The sequence below is a fragment of the Ovis aries genome, chromosome 16 (genome assembly GCF_016772045.2).
Source record: "Ovis aries strain OAR_USU_Benz2616 breed Rambouillet chromosome 16, ARS-UI_Ramb_v3.0, whole genome shotgun sequence".
NCBI lineage: Eukaryota > Metazoa > Chordata > Mammalia > Artiodactyla > Bovidae > Ovis > Ovis aries.
This window is the reverse complement of record NC_056069.1, coordinates 42,371,533-42,391,843: the sequence shown is the minus strand read 5'-3', so window position 1 is coordinate 42,391,843 and position 20,311 is coordinate 42,371,533. Positions and strand designations below refer to the sequence as shown.

General features: G+C 39.8%; 1 protein-coding gene across 2 annotated transcripts in view; it reads left to right on the top strand.

Moving 5' to 3' along the window:
• The window catches only part of CDH6 (cadherin 6), a 150,239-nt gene that overhangs the window by 93,434 nt on the left and 36,494 nt on the right, over window positions 1–20,311 (top strand). The window lies entirely within an intron of this gene.

Sequence of the window (20,311 nt, the reverse complement as noted above, 5' to 3'; positions counted from 1 at the left end):
AGGGAAAAAAAATTAAAGACTACTTTTAAAGTGTTACACAGATGTGTTTGCATTATTATTACTTACATTTTTAAAATTTTTCTTGATTTTAATTTCCAGAACATATCAGTGTTATTCAAAATAGTTATATGTGAGCATTTTAAAATTAGATACGCTATTAGTGGTGTTTCTAGTCATCATGATGAAAAAGTGACTTTTCTTTTTATTTCCCTTGATAACCTTCTCTAAACTTCTGTTCTGGTTCAGTCACCTGCAATAATCTTTTCTCCCCATGTCAGAACAAGTGCCTTGGGCACATCTTTATTCTTCATCATTTAAATTTAATGCTCAGAAATTTTAACATTTTCATGTTTCAGCTGGTTAGTGTGTTCCAGAAGACTTGCCTTCACTTGCTCCTTGGACATACTTTTTAAAAATATTTCAAAAAGTAACTACCCCACTGTCCATAACAGGCAGTAATCCTCATTTTGTTTCCACTCATATTGAGCTGATTTCACTTTCTTTATGACAAAAGCCTTAATTTCTTATTTTATACTTAAGAAACTGTCCTGAGTAACAGCAATTCACTGGGTCCTGACCTTCCCTGTCTGCAGTCACTCACATGGAGAACTGAACAGTTAGAATGCCTGACCCTGGTCGCAAAGCCAAAGGCAGTGTTTCGCTGTCTGGGTCACACCAGCAGAGGGAGGTATGGAAAGCCAAACAAGGGCCCAATCCCTAATCCTGCAACTTCACGCTATTATGCCTGTGGAATCCTATATCCTTCTGCTTATAATTCAATTTGTTAAAGAAAATGGAGGGATCAAGCTGAATACAAGAGAGTTAAAGGTTCAAATCCTTTTTGTTCCCACTGAGCTATTTTCCCCTATATGCTTTACAAACCAAACAGAACTAGAGGTTGTCAGAAGGTTACAGAGATTCTGCATGCTCATTATAACAAATCCCCCTGAATCTAGCCTATAGACATTGTTAAGTATTTCTTTATGCATCACCTTAACTTGTTTGTACTATTGTGGAACCATGTAGATATTTGATTTGCACCAGAGTTCTTCATTTTTTGTCATGTTATGGGTCCACTCCAGACGCATAGCAGAATGGTAACATAAATATAGAGAATGTCAACATCTCAGTTTACATGTCTTTTAGAGTCAGAATTGCTAATTATCATTTTGACTGACTCATTGAAAAATCAGATAAAAATCCCTGACATATTGGTAGTCAACAGTCAACGGATTCTTAAACCACTGATTTTTTTCATTTTCATTGGCTTCCCTGGGTAGCTCAGCTGATAAAGAATCTGCCTGCAATGCAGGAGACCCTGGCTCAATTCCTGGGTTGGGAAGATCTGCTGGAGAAGGGAACAGCTAGCCACTCCAGCTACCCACTTTGGCTTGGAGAATTTATTATTGTGGGAAAATTACTTTTGATTTAATTACATAATTACCCTTTGTAAGAACAACAAAACTTTTTAAACTTTGACCTTTAGTATATTGATTACTGATTTATATTGGGTTCTAGGTCTGGTCTTTCAGTTAGAACTTTAGATATTGTATTTAAATCTTTGAATATCTATATTTTTATAAACTCTGCAAGGCCCTAGACTATACATCCCACCCATCTTTATATCCTTAAAGATACCTAGCACAGATTTTGCACATTGGAAACAAATATTACTTCAATTAAGCAGCAATGGCCATAAAAGATAAAAACCTGCCATATTTTCTAAAAACTACCTACCAACTTATTGGTGTGGATGACTTGATATGGATATCATTGATAGTGTTTTGTGTTGTTGACAACTGAAAATCTAGTCTTTAAAGTTCAAGGATATGTTAGTAAATATTTAATGGACCAACCAGTCCATTCTGAAGGAGATCAGCCCTGGGATTTCTCTGGAAGGAATGATGCTAAAGATGAAACTCCAGTACTTTAGCCACCTCATGCGAAGAGTTGACTCACTGGAAAAGACTCTGTTGCTGGGAGGGATTGAGGGCAGGAGGAGAAGGGGATGACAGAGGATGAGATGCCTGGATGGCATCACTGACTCGATGGATGTGAGTCTGAGTGAACTCTGGGAGTTGGTGATGGACAGGGAGGCCTGGCGTGCTGCGATTCACGGGGTTGCAAAGAGTTGGACACGACTGAGCGACTGAACTGAACTGAATTGAAATATTCAAACTAAATTCATTATGAAAGTCTTTCCATAGAAACTATTTCTAAAATTTTCACATCAAAATGACACAGGTATTTATAGGAGGAGAAAACTCGAGCTTCCTTAGTAGAAACCAGAGACATTAAAGATAACACAGTGTATGTACATCTAAAAAGAAAGATAGAAATGAAAATACATAGCAAATAATACTGTATCATAAAAGTTGGTTCCTTTAAGACTTTTACAAATGACATTATTTAGGATCTCACAGAAGAAAGTTTGAAACAAATTGAGAAAAAGCTGGAGTTCACCAATAGAAAACAAATTTTTTCCTGAAACTCCTAAGAAGCTACACTGTACAGACGACTCAAGTGCTCAGTGAAAGAAAAATCATTTAAGACCTAAGAATGTTGATTACAGTGATTCACAAAAAATCAGCTATAGAGAAAAATGGAATAACAGAGGGAGAGAAAAATTCTGTATAATGACTAATTCTTTTTTTTTACCAACTATATATTCTTCTAATCAACATATTTTGAGTTCTCACAGGAAAAATAATCATTTCTGAAATGTAATCTCATCTTAACTCTTTCTACTATTTATGAGTACAATTCAGAAGCAAAACATGAAAGAGAAGATGCCAAGAAAGTTCTACTTTAAAACAGTTATATAAAACTTTAGCATGCTTTATTGTTTTCTTTTCATAAATTGTGAAGCTTAAGAATCTGGCTCATTTACTTAATCTACATCCTAGCATTGTTTCTTTTTTGTGTTCCCAGTGAAGATAAATACCTCCAGGAAACAAAATTTCCCTTCAGAAATCAAATTAAGCCATTTTTATACCTGCATATTCTCTAAGTTTGAGATTACTGCCAAATAAAAGTGTTTTAAAAATTTTTTAAGAAATCAATAAAGTAGATTATAAGAAGTTACTTTATCATCCATTTGTATCTTGAGTGTTCTATCTACTCTCCCAACTCTATATATTCTGTAAAAAGAAGGAAAGAGAGGAACCGTTTACCTTGTACAAAAGCTATGACAATTACCAATCTACCTGCCTCTTAGGAGGAAATAAGATTTCAAAATTGAATCAAGAAAATTAGATGACTTGGGCAGACTTGAGTGGCAGTACTTTAATTTTATCTCCTTTTCAACAGACTGGACATCATGTTACTTAAGTTTTAAAGGATAATGAGGTAGGCACAATCTTTACCACAATTCAAACCATCAAGTAACTGCAAAAAAGGCAGGGAGGGTGCTGGATAGGGAGGGACATAACAGAAAACGAAACACAAGGTCATCCCCTGGCAGGTGAAGAGGCATCTTGGATGGTTTTTCAGCAGAATTTTATTGCAGGAAATTTGTAATGAGACAAGAGCAATGATAATACTTTTCCACATTTTGTCAGGCACTACTGTTTACGAACTGCTCTCATATGTACAACATTCCTCGTGATCTGAGCACTGTTCCAGTTGAGCATGATTTAATCCTTTTGGGTGTGAGGACACAAAGTCCCAGAGCGGTTAAGAGACCAACACAGCGCCACTGCCAGCAGAGTGCCAAAGGTGGGGATGGAGTTCAGATCTTTGATGTGATTTAGTCTAATACTCTTCCCTTAAAAGATATTATTACCTTGTTAAAGTAGTAAAGGGTATTTCAGGCATGGTGGGCAAATAGAACAGTAGTATAAGGGCTTAGGAGTTAGAGCACTACGTGTTGTTATTCTGTTACTAAGTCATGTCCAACTCTTTGGGACCCCATGGACTGCAGCACTTCAGGCTCCCCGTCTTTCACTATCTCCCAGAGTTTGCTCAAATTCATGTCCATTGAGTCGGTGATGCTATCCAACCATCTCATTCTCTGTCGCCTCCTTCATCTCCTGCCCTCAATCTTTCCCAGGATCATGGTCTTTTGCAATAAGTCAGCTCTTCACATCAGGTAGCCAAAATATTGGAGCTTCGGCTTCAGCATCAGTCCTTACAATGAATATTCAGGATTGATTTCCTTTAGGATTGACTGGTTTGATCTCCTTGCAGTCCAAGGAACTTTAAGAGTCTTCTCCAGCACCACAATTCAAATTGTCTTCTCCAGCACACAATCCTTTGGCCTTCAGCCTTCTTTATGGTCTAACTCTCACATCCCTACTTGACTACTGGAAAACCCATAGCTTTGACTATACAGACCTTTGTCGGCAAAGTCATGTCGCTGTACTGAGTTTAGGGCACAAACATCTGTGAGAACACTGTTTCTAGAAAAGGACAACACAGTTCCTATGATAGTTTCTTTTGTTAGATTGTGGGAATTATCTTTCTGAACTGACTGGCCTACATTTATGCATCTGTTTGTGAGTTATACCAGTACAGAATTTCTATTTAGTATATCATAAGTTAATCGCCAAATTCAGTAAATGCACACTGGATTCATGCAAAGCTATTAAGGAAAGGAGTGAAATTGGAACCCATTTTAGAATTTGGGTCTTAAGGAAGCAGTTGGAGGTCTCTGTCTATTTCCCCTGCAAATGTTCCTTGGCCTCTAGCCCTCCTTACTTCTGGATGATCCTGATATGGCCATCCAGATTGGACACATTTCTTTTTCACTGATTGTTTCCCAGTTATTACCTTAAAGCAAAAAACAGAAACAGAAAACAAAGCTATTCAAATTATTTAAGAATTTATAAGCTGTTCCCCTGCAAGAAAAACCAAAGCTAATAAATGAACTCATAATTTTTTCTCCTAGAATTGCTCACTATTATTTCTTGACTGTATGAGTGGGTTACAGAATTCAATTTAATCATCATTTATTGGACATGTGCAGGATGCTTAGGAGTTATGAATTTGAATGAGAAATAATCTCTCCCTAAAGCAAACTACTTGTTTTATAAAGAGATGGCTTTAACTTTTTAGATCCTAAGTAAGAGTCAACATAACTATATTATATCCAATATGTTTCTTACCTTAGAGGAAAAACACATTTAGGGGAAAATCTGTTAGTGAGGAATATAATTTTTTTTTAAATTTCTGCTGCTTGAATCATCATGTCTCAAATGTCTACATTTATCTATTAATATTTTCTTCCAAAGTCTATTTGTCAGGGAGAGAAGGTGAGAGGGGGCAAGTGGAGTGTGTGTGTGTATGTGTGTCCTTAGATTTGACAATTAATGAAGAGAATACGCTGAAAGGCAAAAAGTTGGATTGTAACTAGTGAGTTACAATGCCTTACTAAATCAATTTTCGACTGGCTATCTGGCTCCCAGCTTGATTTACCACTGGCTTTTTGAAAATGAAAATGTTAGACTAAACAGGAGCTGAGACTAGTGTCTCAGTCTGACAAAGTCCTTGGATGTCCAGAGCCAAGCAAAAGGCAGTAAACAAGGCCTTTTTGGGAAAATAACTGCATGCGATGAAGAAACCAAACTGCATTTGTTTAATTGATAAATCCCAAATGAACAACAACATCTATCACAGTTTATATCATTTGTGCCAATAGAATTTACAAATAACTTAGCCTGGGATCTCTTATAGTAAATATAATGAATCCAATAGTGTTTATAATTATGGTAGGGGGTGCTGACTGGTAGTATGCTCTGATGTGAATGAACAGGCAGATCTTGCTAAACTCCCTGGGTCTGCTGTTAACTTTGGATAAATTACTTAACCTCCCTGAACGAAGTTTCTCTGTAAAACATAGAGAAAATAAAGCTTATCTCCTGGAGTGATTAAGAGTATTAATTGATTAACAAATGAAGCACTCCTGCAGTTCAGTTTCAGTTCAGTCACTCAGTTGTGTCCAACTCTTTGTGACCCCGTGAATCACAGCAGCCAGGCCTCCCTGTCCGTCACCAACTCCTGGAGTCCACCCAAACCCATGTCCATTGAGTCAGTGATGCCATCCAACCATCTCATCCTCTGTTGTCCCCTTCTACTCTTACCCTCAATCTTTCCCAGCATCAGGGTCTTTTCCAATGAGTCACCTCTTTGCATCAGGTGGTCAAAGTACTGGAGTTTCAGCTTCAACATCACTCCTTCCAATGAACACCCAGGACTGATTTCCTTTAAGATGGACTGGTTGTATCTCCTTGCATCCAAGGGATTTTCAAGAGTCTTCTCCAACACCATAGTTCAAAAGCATCAATTCTCCTGCAATACCTAACACATAGTAAGTGTTCACCAAGGGTTAGTTTTCTTCCTTCTTTACTAAAATTCTTGAAGGACCACCTGCAGTTCCAGCTCACCTCGAATTTCAAAGATAAAGAACTACCTTAGTTTGCTATCACCGCTGTAATGAATGATCACAAACTTAATAGCTTAAAACAGTACAAGTTTACTATCTTATAGCTTTGGAGGTCAAAAGTCTGAAACAGGTTTCACTAGGCCACAATCAAGATGCCTGCAAGATGTCTTTCTGGAGGCTGTAGGGGAGGATCTGTTATCTCCTTGCCTTTTAGAGCTTCTAGATGCTGTCTGGTCTACTTGGTTCACGGAGACCTCCTTTCCTCCATCTTCAAAGACAGCAGCATAGCATCTTCATCTCTCTCTCTCTCTCCTCCTCCTCTTCATCATCACAGTTCCTTCTCTGATCCCAACTCTCCCCTGCTTCTTACCCTTATAAGGACCCTGGCAATTACATTGAGCTCACCTGGATAATCCAGCCTAATCTTCCTACTTGAAAATCATCTTAATCACCCCTGTAAAATATTTTTTGCCATGTAAGGTGACGTGACAGTCACTGGGAATTGGGACATGAACATCTTTGGGAGAGCCGTTATTCTGCTTACCTCAACTATTATAGCACTAAAGTTTTGTTCATTTAATAGTTACTCTGGTACTTTTGACATTAAAGTCAAGATATTGAGTGTAAAAGATAAATGTCAAGGGAGTTAATGCATTTCTCCTGAGTTTAGATTTAAAATTCTTTTGCTTTTAGCACTTTTGTCAAAAATTCTTCTTCACATAACACAAGGTCTGTTTCCGTGGTTATTAAATCTTACAAAAGATAAAAGATTGAATTGAATGGGGTCATATGGAAACTCTGCAAATGCAGAACACTTTGTGGTATTATATGAACATATTTTTAAAGTTACAGCATACAAAACGAGAAAAAATATGGAAGGATAAATAGATAGATACATAGATAGATATAGGATTCAACCAGTGGTTCTCAAAGGAAGTAATTTTGTCCCTAGGGGATATTTGGCAATGTCTGAAGACATTTTTGATAATCACAACTTGAAAGGTGCCACAGGTATCCAATGGGGAGGGGCCAAGGATGCTGCTAAAATCTTATAATGCCCAGAATGGAGTTACCCAGCCCCAAATGTGAATAGTACAGAGGTCAAAAATCCTGAATTAGATAGATCTTTGTAACTCAGCACTTAAAATATTGTTTGGTACAGAATAAATCTTTAATGAATGTCATAGTTCAGTTCAGTTGCTCAGTCATGTCCGACTCTTTGAGACCCTAAGGACTGCGGCATGCCAGGCCACCCTGTCCATCACCAACTCCCGGTGTTTACCCAAACTCATGTCCATTGAGTTGGTGATGCAACCCAACCATCTCATCCTCTGTCGTCCCCTCCTCCTCCCGCCTTCAATCTTTCCCACCATCAGTGTCTTTTCCAGTGAGTCAGTTCTTCGCATCAGGTGGCCAAAGTATTGGAGTTTCAGCTTCAGCATCAGGCCTTCCAGTGAATACTCAGGGCTGATTTCCTTTAGGATTGACTGGTTGGATCTCCTTGCAGTCCAAGGGACTCTCAAGAGTCTTCTCCAAAACCACAGTTCAAAAGCATCAATTCTTCAGTGTTCAACTTTCTGTATAGTCCAACCCTCACATCCATACATGACTACCGGAAAAACCATAGCTTTTACTAAACAGACCTTTGTTAGCAAAGTAATATCTCTGCATTTTAATATGCTGTCTAGGTTGGTCATAACTTTTTTTCTTCCAAGGACCAAGCATCTTTTAATTTCATGGCTGCAGTCACCATCTGCAGTGATTTTGGAGCCCAAAAAAGTAAAGTCTGTCACTGTTTCCATTGTTTCCCCATCTATTCGCCATGAAGGCCTGGGACCAGATGCCATGATCTTCGTTTTCTGAATGTTGAGCTTTAAGCCAACTTTTTCACTCTCCTCTTTCACTTTCATCAAGAGGCTCTTTAGTTCTTCTTCACTTTCTGCCATAACTGTGGTGTCATCTGAATATCTGAAGTTATTGATATTTTTCCTGGCAATCCTGATTCCAGTTTGTGTTTCATCCAGCCCAGCATTTCTCATGATGTACTCTGCATGTAAGTTAAATAAGCAGGGTGACAATATACAGCCTTGACATACTCCTTACCCGATTTGGAACCAGTCTGTTGTTCTACGTCCAGTTCTAACTGTTGCTTTCTGACCTGCATATAGGTTTCTCAAGAGGCAGATCAGGTGGTCTGGTATTCCCATCTCTTTGAGAATTTTCCACAGTTTGTTGTGATCTACACAGTCAAAGGCCTTGGCATAGTCAATAAAGCAGAAATACATGTTTTTCTGGAACTCTCTTGCTTTTTTGATGATCCAATGGATGTTGGAAATTTCATCTCTGGTTCCTCTGCCTTGTCTAAATCCAGGTTGAACATCTGAAAGTTCACAGTTCATGTACTGTTGAAGCCTGGTTTGGAGATTTTTGAGCATTACTTTACTAGCGTGTGAGATGAGTGTAATTGTGCAGTAGTTTGAGCATTCTTTGGCATTGCCTTTCTTTGAGATTGGAATGAAAACTGACCTTTTCCAGTCCTGTGGCCACTGCTGAGTTCTCCAAGTTTGCTAGCATACTGAGTTCAGCACTTCCACAGCATCATCTTTTAGGATTTTAAATAGCTCAACTGGAATTCCATTCATAGAATTGAATGCAAATATCCAGAGAAAATATATATGTTGTAGTTAACAGACTAGATTATGGTATCAGACTGCCTGGACTCAAATCCAACTGCCTTCTCCTGTTGGTTGTATGATGCTGAGGAGTCACTGAACTCTTACCTTGCCTCAGTTTCCTCATCAGTTGAAGTGATAGGAAGATGGTCATAATGAGTAATAAATTATGTAATCTATGTAACGAGTTACAGCACATTACTTGGCCCATAGTATGGGCTTCGTAAATGTTTGCTATTATTTTTTTCCCAAATCCTAGATAGACCCTTGCCAAATGATTAATCAGATAAGAGAAAACTTAAAGATGAAATATTTTCCACTGTTATAAAAGTCAATCAAATTACTTATACAGAAGAATAAAATTTTTTCTGGTCATGATAAGAGGCAACATGGTATAATAGAAAAAGAATATGGGACGTGGAGGCAACCTGATCCTAGGTTTTGTCAGAGGAAGAGAGATTTTCTAGATTCTTTTAGAACCCACTTAACAGATCAAGAGATAAGCCTGGGGACTTCCTTGGTGGTCCAGTGATTAAGAATCTGCCTTGCAATGCAGGGGACATGGGTTCAACCCCTGGTTGGAGAACTAAGATCCCACATGCCTCCAAGCAACTAAGCCCATAGAGTGTCCCTGCACTACAAAGAAAGATCCCATGTGATGCAACTAAGACCTGTTACAGCCAAATAAATAAATATTTTTTGAAAAAGTGAGAGTAGCCAGGCCAATTTAATAGAACTTGTGAATCCCGTTAATAAATGTAATTACCAAAAATTGTCAGTGCCAGGCTCTGAGCTAAAGGCCATTTGTCATTCTTCCTCCTCAGTTATCATCTCAGTTTTTATTGTGGAAATTGACACTTCCTCCCACCAAAACTTGAGTTGTGGGGTATTCTTGAAATCCAAACAGTCAATCCTAAAGGATCTCAATCCTGAATATTCATTGAAAGGACTGATGCTGAAGTCGAAGCTTCAATACTTTGACCACCTGATATAAAGAGCTGACTCATTGGAAAAGACCCTGAATATGGGAAAGATTGAGGGCAGGAGGAGAAGGGGGTGACAGAGGATGAGATGGTTGGATAGCATAACCCACTTAATGAACAATAGTTTGAGCAAACTCCAGGAGATAGTGAAAGACAGGGGAGGCTGGTGTGCTGCAGTCCATGGGGTCACAAAGAGTTGGACAAAACTTAACAACTGAACAATAAATTCTTGAAACTGAGGGAGGGATTTCACATTCCTGGCTACTAAACACATGAAAACTCACCCCTGTGTGTATCAAAGGTCATTTCTACTTCCCTGAGACAGTGTAGCTCAAGTCCAGAAAAGGAGTCAGTGGGAAGGAGTGGCAAGTTTGTGTGGAGAGGTGAAAACAGAGCAAGTTTTTGCCTTTTTCCCTTTGAGGCAATCATGGTGGGGGAGAAGCTGGTTTTAGTTCCTGGGCTTCTCCAGGGCAGGAAAAGGGTAGATGATCTCATTGATGGTACCTAGTAGTCATGTATGGATGTTAGAGTTGGACTGTGAAGAAGGCTGAGCGATGAAGAATTGATGCTTTTGAACTGTGGTGTTGGAGAAGTCTCTTGAGAGTCCCTTGGACTGCAAGGAGATCCAACCAGTCCATTCTGAAGTAGATCAGCCCTGGGATTTCTTTGGAAGGAATGATGCTAAAGCTGAAACTCCACTACTTTGGCCACCTCATGCGAAGAGTTGACTTATTGGAAAAGGCTTTGATGCTGGGAGGGATTGTGGGCAGGAGAAGAAGGGGACGACCGAAGATGAGATGGCTGGATAGCATCATTGACTCGATGGATGCGAGTCTGAGTGAACTCCGAGAGTTGGTGATGGACAGGGAGGCCTGGTGTGCTGTGATTCATGGGGTCGCAAAGAGTCGGACACGACTGAGCAAATGAACTGAACTGAACTGAACTGAACTGAACCAAGGACAAAGCAATCCTATACCTAAGGTCACATTTGCCAAAGGCAATGGAGAAGTGACTGTCAGACATTAGGAGGTATGTGATGCCAATGAGGCAGGCAGGGTGGGTGTAATCACCTCAGACCCTGGAGAGCAGATCTGTGATTTCACTGGGGAGAACCATAGATGCCCCTGAGGAAAATGATGGATGGGAGCTATTGTCTAGAAACCAATGGATCAGAGGCAGTACAGGACTGCCCTTGGCTCCAAAACCCCCAAATTTCCCACTGATTTGGGCCATGTGGATCTCTGCCCTTCATACACTCAGACAGCCTCTTGAACTGAATCAGGAGCAAAGGGAGAAAGCAGAAGCCAGAAAGACTAGGATTTATTTAAAAGAGTTATCTAAAGAAACTGTATTATTGAATCAGGAGACTTTATTGGATTGCACTAAATTATTGACTGAATACTCAATCCAATATTGAGTTCCTAGTACTCAATGGGATTAGAGCTCGAGGAATAAGCTATTTAAAAAACGAAAGAATAAGAAAGTTGCATCTTCCATGCACATCTGAGGGCCGTGTGAGAAAATATGTGGCCCTGCACCTCAAGGCAAGGGCACTTCTATTTCAGTTGACTCTACTGTTTTTATTACTCCAGGCACATACTCAAGGCCCCCTCTGATTTTCTCCCGCATGGAGGCTTGAAACCATGCCCTCGTGCTCACGCTGGTTGCCAAGTCATTTTTCTCCCCTCAGTGATTCAGCCTTCTCCAAGAAGTCTTCCTAAACCATCAAAGAGTTAACATATGCCCTGACATCACCCTGTTCAGCTCACAAGTTCCCTCTGTGTTGCTCTGTAGGTTTTCCTTACCTTGTAGTTGTTGTTTAGTTGCCAAGTCATGTTCGACTCTTTGCCGCTGAATAGACTGCAGCATGCCAGGCTTCTCTGTCCTTCACTATGTCCCGGAGTTTGCTCAAACTCATATCCACTGAGGCGGTGATTATTTCTAACTAATACTTATTAACAGTACTAAAGTGTCTAATTTCTGCTTTTATTCCCTTTCTTTTATATAGCAGTCAGTATTTCCAAGCCTAATTTGAAAATGTATATATCAAAGGTAGATAATAGATGTTTTTTTATCCATTGCCTTATGTAGCTCTTCAGGCCAGTAAGTGTTTTAAAATGGTCGTGGTTGACAGTTAAATTATATTTTAGTAGAACAGTGTTTCCGTGAAATGGAGCATTTTCCATTCATTTTCCATAAGCTTCAGCAGCAGGATGATACTCGAAATATGGCTGCGTAAAATCTTGAAGCTTCTTCACCCTTAACAGATGACTTCTGTCTCAGCCCTTACAATGTTTGAGGTGCTCAAGGGACTATCTTTTCAACAAATCCAGTACAAGTTTATTTTATTATTGAAGTTTAATTGGTTATTAAATAAAATGTTTTATATCTAAGGTGATAACTTGAATCCTCTCTCGGATGGCTCAGATTAGATAATGTGTTTACTGTTTGGTCGTTGTTGTTGTTGCTGTTGTTTATCACTAATTATGTCCAACTCTTCTTGTGACCCCATGGACTATAGCCCACCAGGCTCCTCTGTCCATGGGATTCTCCAGGCAAGAATCCTGAAGTAGCTTGCCATTTCCTTCTCCAAGGGATCATCCTGACCCAGGGATCTCCTGCATTGGTGGGCAGATTCTTTACCATTGAGCCATCTGGGAAACCCTAGTTGCTAATTTATCTGGCAACTTCAGGAGCATATATTCTTGATACATAGAATTATCCTGAAATCAAGTGAGAAAGCAGGTGGAAGGCACTAAGATTTATTGATTATCTTCTATGTTTCAGAAACTGTCATTGATTATTGATATTTCATGCAATTTTATCTTTATAAATTTCATTCTTTCTTTCTTTGTAATCATTCATTGTTGAAGATCTATAATGTGCCAATATGTCAAGTGCTGAGAATACAGAAGTGAACCAGACAGGTTTGGTGTCTTTTTTCATGAAGTTTGCAATCTAGTTGTTTGCTGACTGAAACATGAAAATAGCTGTGAAATTCTCAAAAAAAAAAAAAAAAAAGAAAGAAAGAAAGAAAGAAAAAGAAACCAAAAATGTGCTGACGGCTAACTAGGGAAGAAATTGGGAGACTCTAGCAGGAGACTATAACTTAGACTAGCCACTTAGGGAAGACTTCCCTGTGCAGATCAAGATTACAAAGACCTGATGTATGAATTGTTTAAGTTCATCTAATTGCAGAAAGGAAAACAGATGGAAAGGAAACAAGACAAGCTGTGTGGGAGAGCCTCATTGCAATAGACCAAGGAGCTGTGGTGGTGACTTGGACCAGGGTAGCCCAAGGAGGAATGGAGACAAAGTAGGTGGTGAGTGCCCCGGAGGAGGAAATGGCTCCCGCTCCAGTATTCCTGCCTGGGAAATCCCATGGACAGAGGAGCCTGGCGAGTTACGGTCCATGCTGCTGCTGCTGCTGCTGCTGCTGCTGCGTCGCTTCAGTGGTGTCCGGCTCCGTGCGACCCCACAGACGGCAGCCCACCAGGCTACCCCGTCCCTGGGATTCTCCAGGCAAGAACACTAGAGTGGGTTGCCATTTCCTTCTCCAATGCATAAAAGTGAAAAGTGAAAGTGAAGTCCCTCAGTCGTACCCGACTCTTAGCGACCCCATGGACTGCAGCCTACCAGGCTCCTCTGTCCACGGGATTTTCCAGGCAAGAGTGCTGGAGTGGGTTGCCATTGCCTTCTCCGATGGGTCACAAAAGTCAGACAACTTAGCTGCTAAACCACCACCACCACAAGGTGGTGAGTCAAGATATAGGTAAGAGGTAGCATTGGCAGGAGTTAGGGATCTAATGAATGTGGAGACAGAGACAGAAGGGGGATTTAGGGGGACTCTCTGGTGGTCCTTATGATTTTGATGTAAACGTGAAGTATTCAACAGGCGGATTTTGAAGGTGAAAAGGCTTGTGTCTGAATTCTGACTTTCCTACTGATCAACTAAATTAATTAGATTATTGTAGTAGTCATACTGTTCATCTTTAAGACAAAACTCAAAATAATTAACTGCCAGGTAGTCCTCCTCTCCTTGTCCCTTAAATGTGGATATTCCTTAGGCCCTTGTCTTCCCTCATTTCGCATGAAGTGAAGTGAAGTCGCTCAGTCGTGTCCGACTCTTTGCAATCCCATGGACTGCAGCCCTACCAGGCTCCACCGTCCACGGGATTTTCCAGGCAAGAATACTGGAGTGGGCTGCCATTTCTTTCTCCAGGGGATCTTCCCAACCCAGGGATCAAACCTGGGTCTCCTGCATTGCAGACAGACGCTTTACTGTCTGAGCCACCAGGGAAGCCCCCTAAATGAGATTATCCATCTATTTTCATAGATTCAACTATTATCTATATGCCATTAATGTCCAAATCTCTATATAACCCCAGAGCAGACATTTTCTTGAGATCCAGAGTTATGGATACAGCTAATTCCCAGGCAAGTATCTTGGACAACTTACACTCAGTACTTCCCAACTGACTTAATCACCTCTCCAAACCATTCTTCTTTTATTGATTTATTTTTGAGTTTTGTCTTAAAGATGAATAGCATGACTACTACAGTAATCTAATTAATTTAGTTCATCAGTAGGAAAGTCAGAATTCAGACACAAGCCTTTTCACCTTCAAAATCCGCCTGTTGACCACTTCGTATTTATGATGTAAGAGGACAGAAGGAAAAGGGGACAACAGAGGATAAGATGGTTGAATAGCATCAGTGACTCAATGGACATGAATCTGAGCAAACTCTGGGAAATAGTGAAGGACAGGGAAACCTGGCATGCTGCAGTTCATGGGGTCACAAAAGGGTTGGACATGACTTAGCCTGAACAACTAAATGATGTAAGAATAATTTATTGAAGCGTATCTCTGAGCTAGGTCTTCTGTTAACCATTTTACATATATTGTTTTATTAATTTTCAGAGCAACCTACCTGTAAACTAAGTATCAGTATTATTCTTATGTAGATGAGAAAAAGAGCTGGAGAAATTAACTAAGTTCCCCAAAGTCATACAACTACCACATAGCATGACGTATACCCATCGCTTTCCTTTGCCCAAGATCATGCGTGCTTTGAACATTAGCACGAGTGCTCAAACTCGAGCACTCGTCAGAATTACTGGAGGGCTTCTTGAAACACAGACTGCTGAGCAACACCCTTTGAGTTTCTGATTCTGGTGGCAGATGAGGTCTGAGATTTCGCATGGCTAACTAGTTCCAACAGCCCACCCCAATAATATTGGGTGGCCAAAAAGTTCATTCTTAACATCTTATAGAAAAACACAAATGAAATTTTGGCCACCCAATATTCTGCCATCAGCATTTTAACTTGTAAAAAAATCATCAGATATAAATTAGTTAACTCATACTAACCACTAACATCCAAATATAGCATTATTAAAATATGTTGATAATATAAAATTTTATTAAAAGATTTTTTACCTATCTAATCCTATGATCTCTAAAACAGAATCCACTCCTAATCCCTATCATGGACTCTGAGAAATTACCTCCAGATGTAAACTCTATCTAACAAGCTCGTCACACAAGCTTTTTACAACATTAAGTGTAATTATTAGCATTATGTATATGTGCATTATGTCAAGATATGTATGTGTATACATATATATATTGAATTCAGTTAAGCTTCAATTTGTCCTAACTTGATTTTGTAAATTTATTCTCCAAATTTAAAATATTATTCAGTCTGTTTGGCACAAAGGTGGTCTCTCTGCTGCAAACCCAGTTTCTACACTTCAGTCCCAATCAAACATCTTTTAACCATGGCTGTTCTCTGATTCTTGTACATCTCAGCTTAGCACTCATTCCATCTCTTAAAGGGCCGCATTACTTTCTATGAGTGTATTAGTCATAACCCAGTTTTTTATTTTAGAAAAAAAATCACATAATTCCTTCCCCTGTTAAGGTACTTTCAGATGTGTCATGTAGGTATGCTTCTGTTTAAACTCTGCTTTCTTGTCTCAATGATGCTTAGAAAATTCAGTTTAGTTATTGACTTAGACAAGTGACTCAGAGACACATAGGTAATGAGGGGAAGGGAGCAGCATTAACTAGCTCCATAAACCACTAAAAATCTGTACAATTAGTGTCTCACCTTTGAATTGGAGTCAAAATCAAGCTGGGAGGTGGTGCATATAACAGGTAAAAAGATATTGGCACTGCTTTGGTGATGCCTGTCATGGAGTCATATCTGTAACACCAAATTCCTGCATTTACTTGTTAAGGTACTACACTTAAAAAAATAATGACAGAGCTTCCCTGGTGGTCTGGTGGTTAAGAATCCACCTGCCAATGTAGGGGACATCAGTTTGATCCCTGATCAAGGAAGATTCCTCATGTTGCGAGGCAACGAAGCCCTCTTGCCACAACTACTGAAGTCTGAACACCCGTGCTCCACAAGAGAAGCCTCTGCAATAAGAAGCCTGTGCACCGCAACTCGAAGGTAGCCCCCACTCACTGCAACTAGCAAACTAGCAGTGAAGACCCAGGGCAAACAGAAAGTTAAATAAATAAATAATTTTTTGAACTTCATTATTTTAAAAATAATGATGATGACAAGTCAACAGAAAAACAAGCAAAGACCAAGAGCTCCTCCTGAAACAAAATCCTCCAGGTACAATAGTAAAAAGTCCAGAGAGTCCCAGACGAAATGTGACTTTCTGAGGAAAGTGGATAATTTTTACTTGATGGTGAATCGTTAAAAGTGAACCAGATGATTAAACTTAATGGAACAGCCACATTAAACTGAAATTAGTAAAAAAAAAAAAAAACATGCCTCAGGCAGCCTACAACCTTTTATTTGTTGTTGTTTAACTTCTGCCTTTTACAGTGGCCATGATGAATGACATCACAAAAGAAAAAAATCCAATTAAATTCTAAGAGCTCAATAAACCCCTAATGTCTGCTTGTCACCACCACTTTCACTTGCACTGATGTCTTATGTTTCCTCTTCTCCCCAAGAAGAGAAAAAAAAGAACTGGCCCCAGGAGGGGTTCAGCAGAGGGGGACCTGAGTAGAGAAAGAGCACACTAAGGCTTCCGGAAGTTTCTATTCTGTGCACTTCATCAGATGCAGACACTGTTCTGGAAGGGGGGTGAGGTTAAATTGTTTTATTATCATAGAATGTCTTTGTGAAGAGATGCATTTTCCAACTAGTTTTCAAATATTGATAAATCAGAAGTGCAATCTGCCGAGCAATCCCTGTTCACACTCTTAGTTGGCATCTCCACTGCCCTTTCATATTGTCCGGTGTTTGTTCTATAAGTCAACATGGTGTCTCCCGACAGCTAAAAATAAGTTTCTGGTTACTTTTACCTGAATAAATCTTGTGACCAGATATGGTATTCACCTACTAAGTGTGCAGCGATTACATATTGAAAGTGATGAAAGAACCAGTCGAGGGGAGTCTAAAATCTAGCGGAATGCAGAATATAATAAATCACATGGAAAGATAACAGTTGCCACCTGGTAGAAGAATACTGGCTTTTGATAACAGATTTTACCTCAGCGATACCGTGTGTTTGTTAAATGGGGTTTTCAAAGTCCTCAAAAAAAGTTCTCAAAGTCAAAATAAAAGCAAAAACCTGTTTATTATGAACTAAGAGCTAATCATAGTAACAGTGTCTTAAATTTGGAAGACACTTTATAAAGCACATGCTTTTATCCCATGTTTATGTAGGAATAAACATAGTCTTTGTATATAGTCTCTACAGAGTGCTCCATGACAGCCTTGTCCTGTAGCCCCATTATCTTCATTTTCTGGTAAGGATCCTGGTGCTGGGAGGTAAATTGACTCTCCTATGATCTCACACTTGGTGAGTGAGAGGATGAGCAAGAGCCACACGTGGCTCTCCTGATGTGCTCCCTGCACTGCGCCAGGCTGCTGACCATGGCTGCCCCGGAGCCAGATCCAACGGGCAGTGACATTGCTTTCGTTACTCGTGAGTTAATGAAATAGCTTTTTAAGAGCTCTCTTCAGTCATTAGAATTTGACAATGGAGAGTTAAAACTTTCCCCAGTGGCTCTTTCTGTGTAATCAGGGTTTCAACATTTTCTTAGCATATCACATTACTCAAATCATGGTATGCACTTGTTTTACATTTCTTATTGCGTTTGTCTCACTTCTAAGCAATTTCCTCCCTGTTCCCATTTATCTTGCATTATTTCTGTCAAATTGCTTTCAAGGCTACTAATTGCATGAATAATATTCTCTTCCTCAAACTCTGCTGTTAACTAGCAATAGCTGTGTGGTGCTGGGCACAGTTTATCTCTCAAAATGAGGTGGTTGCACAGACTAATCTATAAGTCTCTTCTTGCACTCAAAGTCTAATCTGACTCTCACACGACCTGTGTGATTTGGGAAACTCTATGTACTCTAGATGGAGAAGGCAATGGCACCCTACTCCAGTACCCTTGCCTGAAAAATCCCATGCACAGAGGAGCCTGGTGGGCTACAGTCCATGGGGTGGCTAAGAGTTGGACACAACTGAGCGACTTCACTTTCATTTTTCACTTTCATGCATTGGAGAAGGAAATGGCAACCCACTCCAGTGTTCTTGCCTGGAGAATCCCAGGGACGGGGGAGCCTGGTGGGCTGCCATCTATGGAGTTGCACGGAGTCAGACATGACTGAAGCGACTTAGCAGCAGCAGCAGCAGCAGCAGCAGCATGTACTCTAGAGCCTCAGTTTCTTGACTCTGCAATGATGTATTCAGTTAGCCCATGTTTCCCAAAATGAGTTTCTTGGAAAACTGTTTTGGGGAACATCAGCATGGATCACACCCAAAAAGGATTCATAAGCAAAGAAAGTTCAGGAAAACCAGGTCAAAAACTATAGGTACTCATAGCCTTTCTTAAGTTAATGGGCAGTGGGAGACTCCAAGAAAGAGGCAGAATATGAAGTATTTCCCAAAATTATTGGGCCACAGAACATTTTTTTCTCAGCATTTTGTATAAATTATATTCCATGGGACATAGTTATATAAAGTCTGGATTACATGTTTTTAAGTCCCCCTTTTGCCTGAAGATTCTATTTTCAAATATGTTTGTAGAAGTTGCTCTGAATATTCCATGCAGTGTTAATCAAGAGAACACAGAGTTGGTTTGCCTGTTGCTGGTATTGCCATTACTATTGTAACATAGCTGATGCTCCACTTACACAGAGTTGAAATAAGGTAGAGATTGTTACCAAACAGAATTTGGGTCTGCTCAACTGCTAAACAGCAAAGCCAATCTACTGACGCCACGTTGTAACAAAGAAAAGTACAGCATATATTGTAGGCACCAAGCAAGGAGAATGGGCAGCTCATGCTCAAAAGACCCAGATTCCCTGATAGCTTTCAGGAAAGGGTTTTTAAAGGCAACATTTGGCATGAAAATTGCTGCTTACAGACCTTCTTCTGACTGGTTGATGGTAAGGTAACAGGGTAATGTTTCAGGAATCATAATTATCAACCTTCTGGTTTCAAACAATCTGGGGTCTACATGCTTGTGGTAGCATGTAAATCACCATCCTCTACCTTGTGTGGGGGGCTTAGTTCCCGCAGAACTCAAAATATGTGTCAGATTGTTATGTATATCTCTTAGGACTGTGTATAACCAGGACTGTCTTATCACTGAATGATTTGCTTTTCCTTTGTTTGTGCATTCCCTCACTTCCCTAATTAGTAACTGCTTGAGTCTGCTCTTTGGAACTCAGGCAAGGCCCAGGAGACTAAAGCCTTTTTCTACAAACAAGAAAGAAGAAACACAGAAGGGCTTTTATACCCAAGAGGACCTCACAGTGTCCTCACAGGTTTCAAGATTAGCAGCCTTCCTATGAACGCTAACCTTTCTGTATGTGTACTTACAACTGAAGTCTGAAAAAAGTTCTTGATAAAAAGCACTTTTTGAAAAAATTTGGGAAGAGCCTTAGATTATCAGAAGACCTGTGAGACAGTGCCCAAAGTCTTGCTGAGGTGGGAAAAAGGGAACTAAAGAAACAGCAGGGAAGTCAACACAGTGGAAATAAAATTCAGAATAAGTGACATGGGCTACATGTTCAAGTTAAGATCATCCTCTTCACTTCAGTTGTGTCTTTATGTTCATTAGCTCAACCCTTTACCCAGACCCATTTCACTGGCTGTTTATCTTATCAGAACCTCTGCTTGATTGCCTTCAGGGGCAGAGAACCAACTACTTCAGAAGGCAGATTATTCAATTTTAGGCTAAGTTTTAGAAGGTCCTTTCCCATATTAAACTAAAATATGTGTTAAA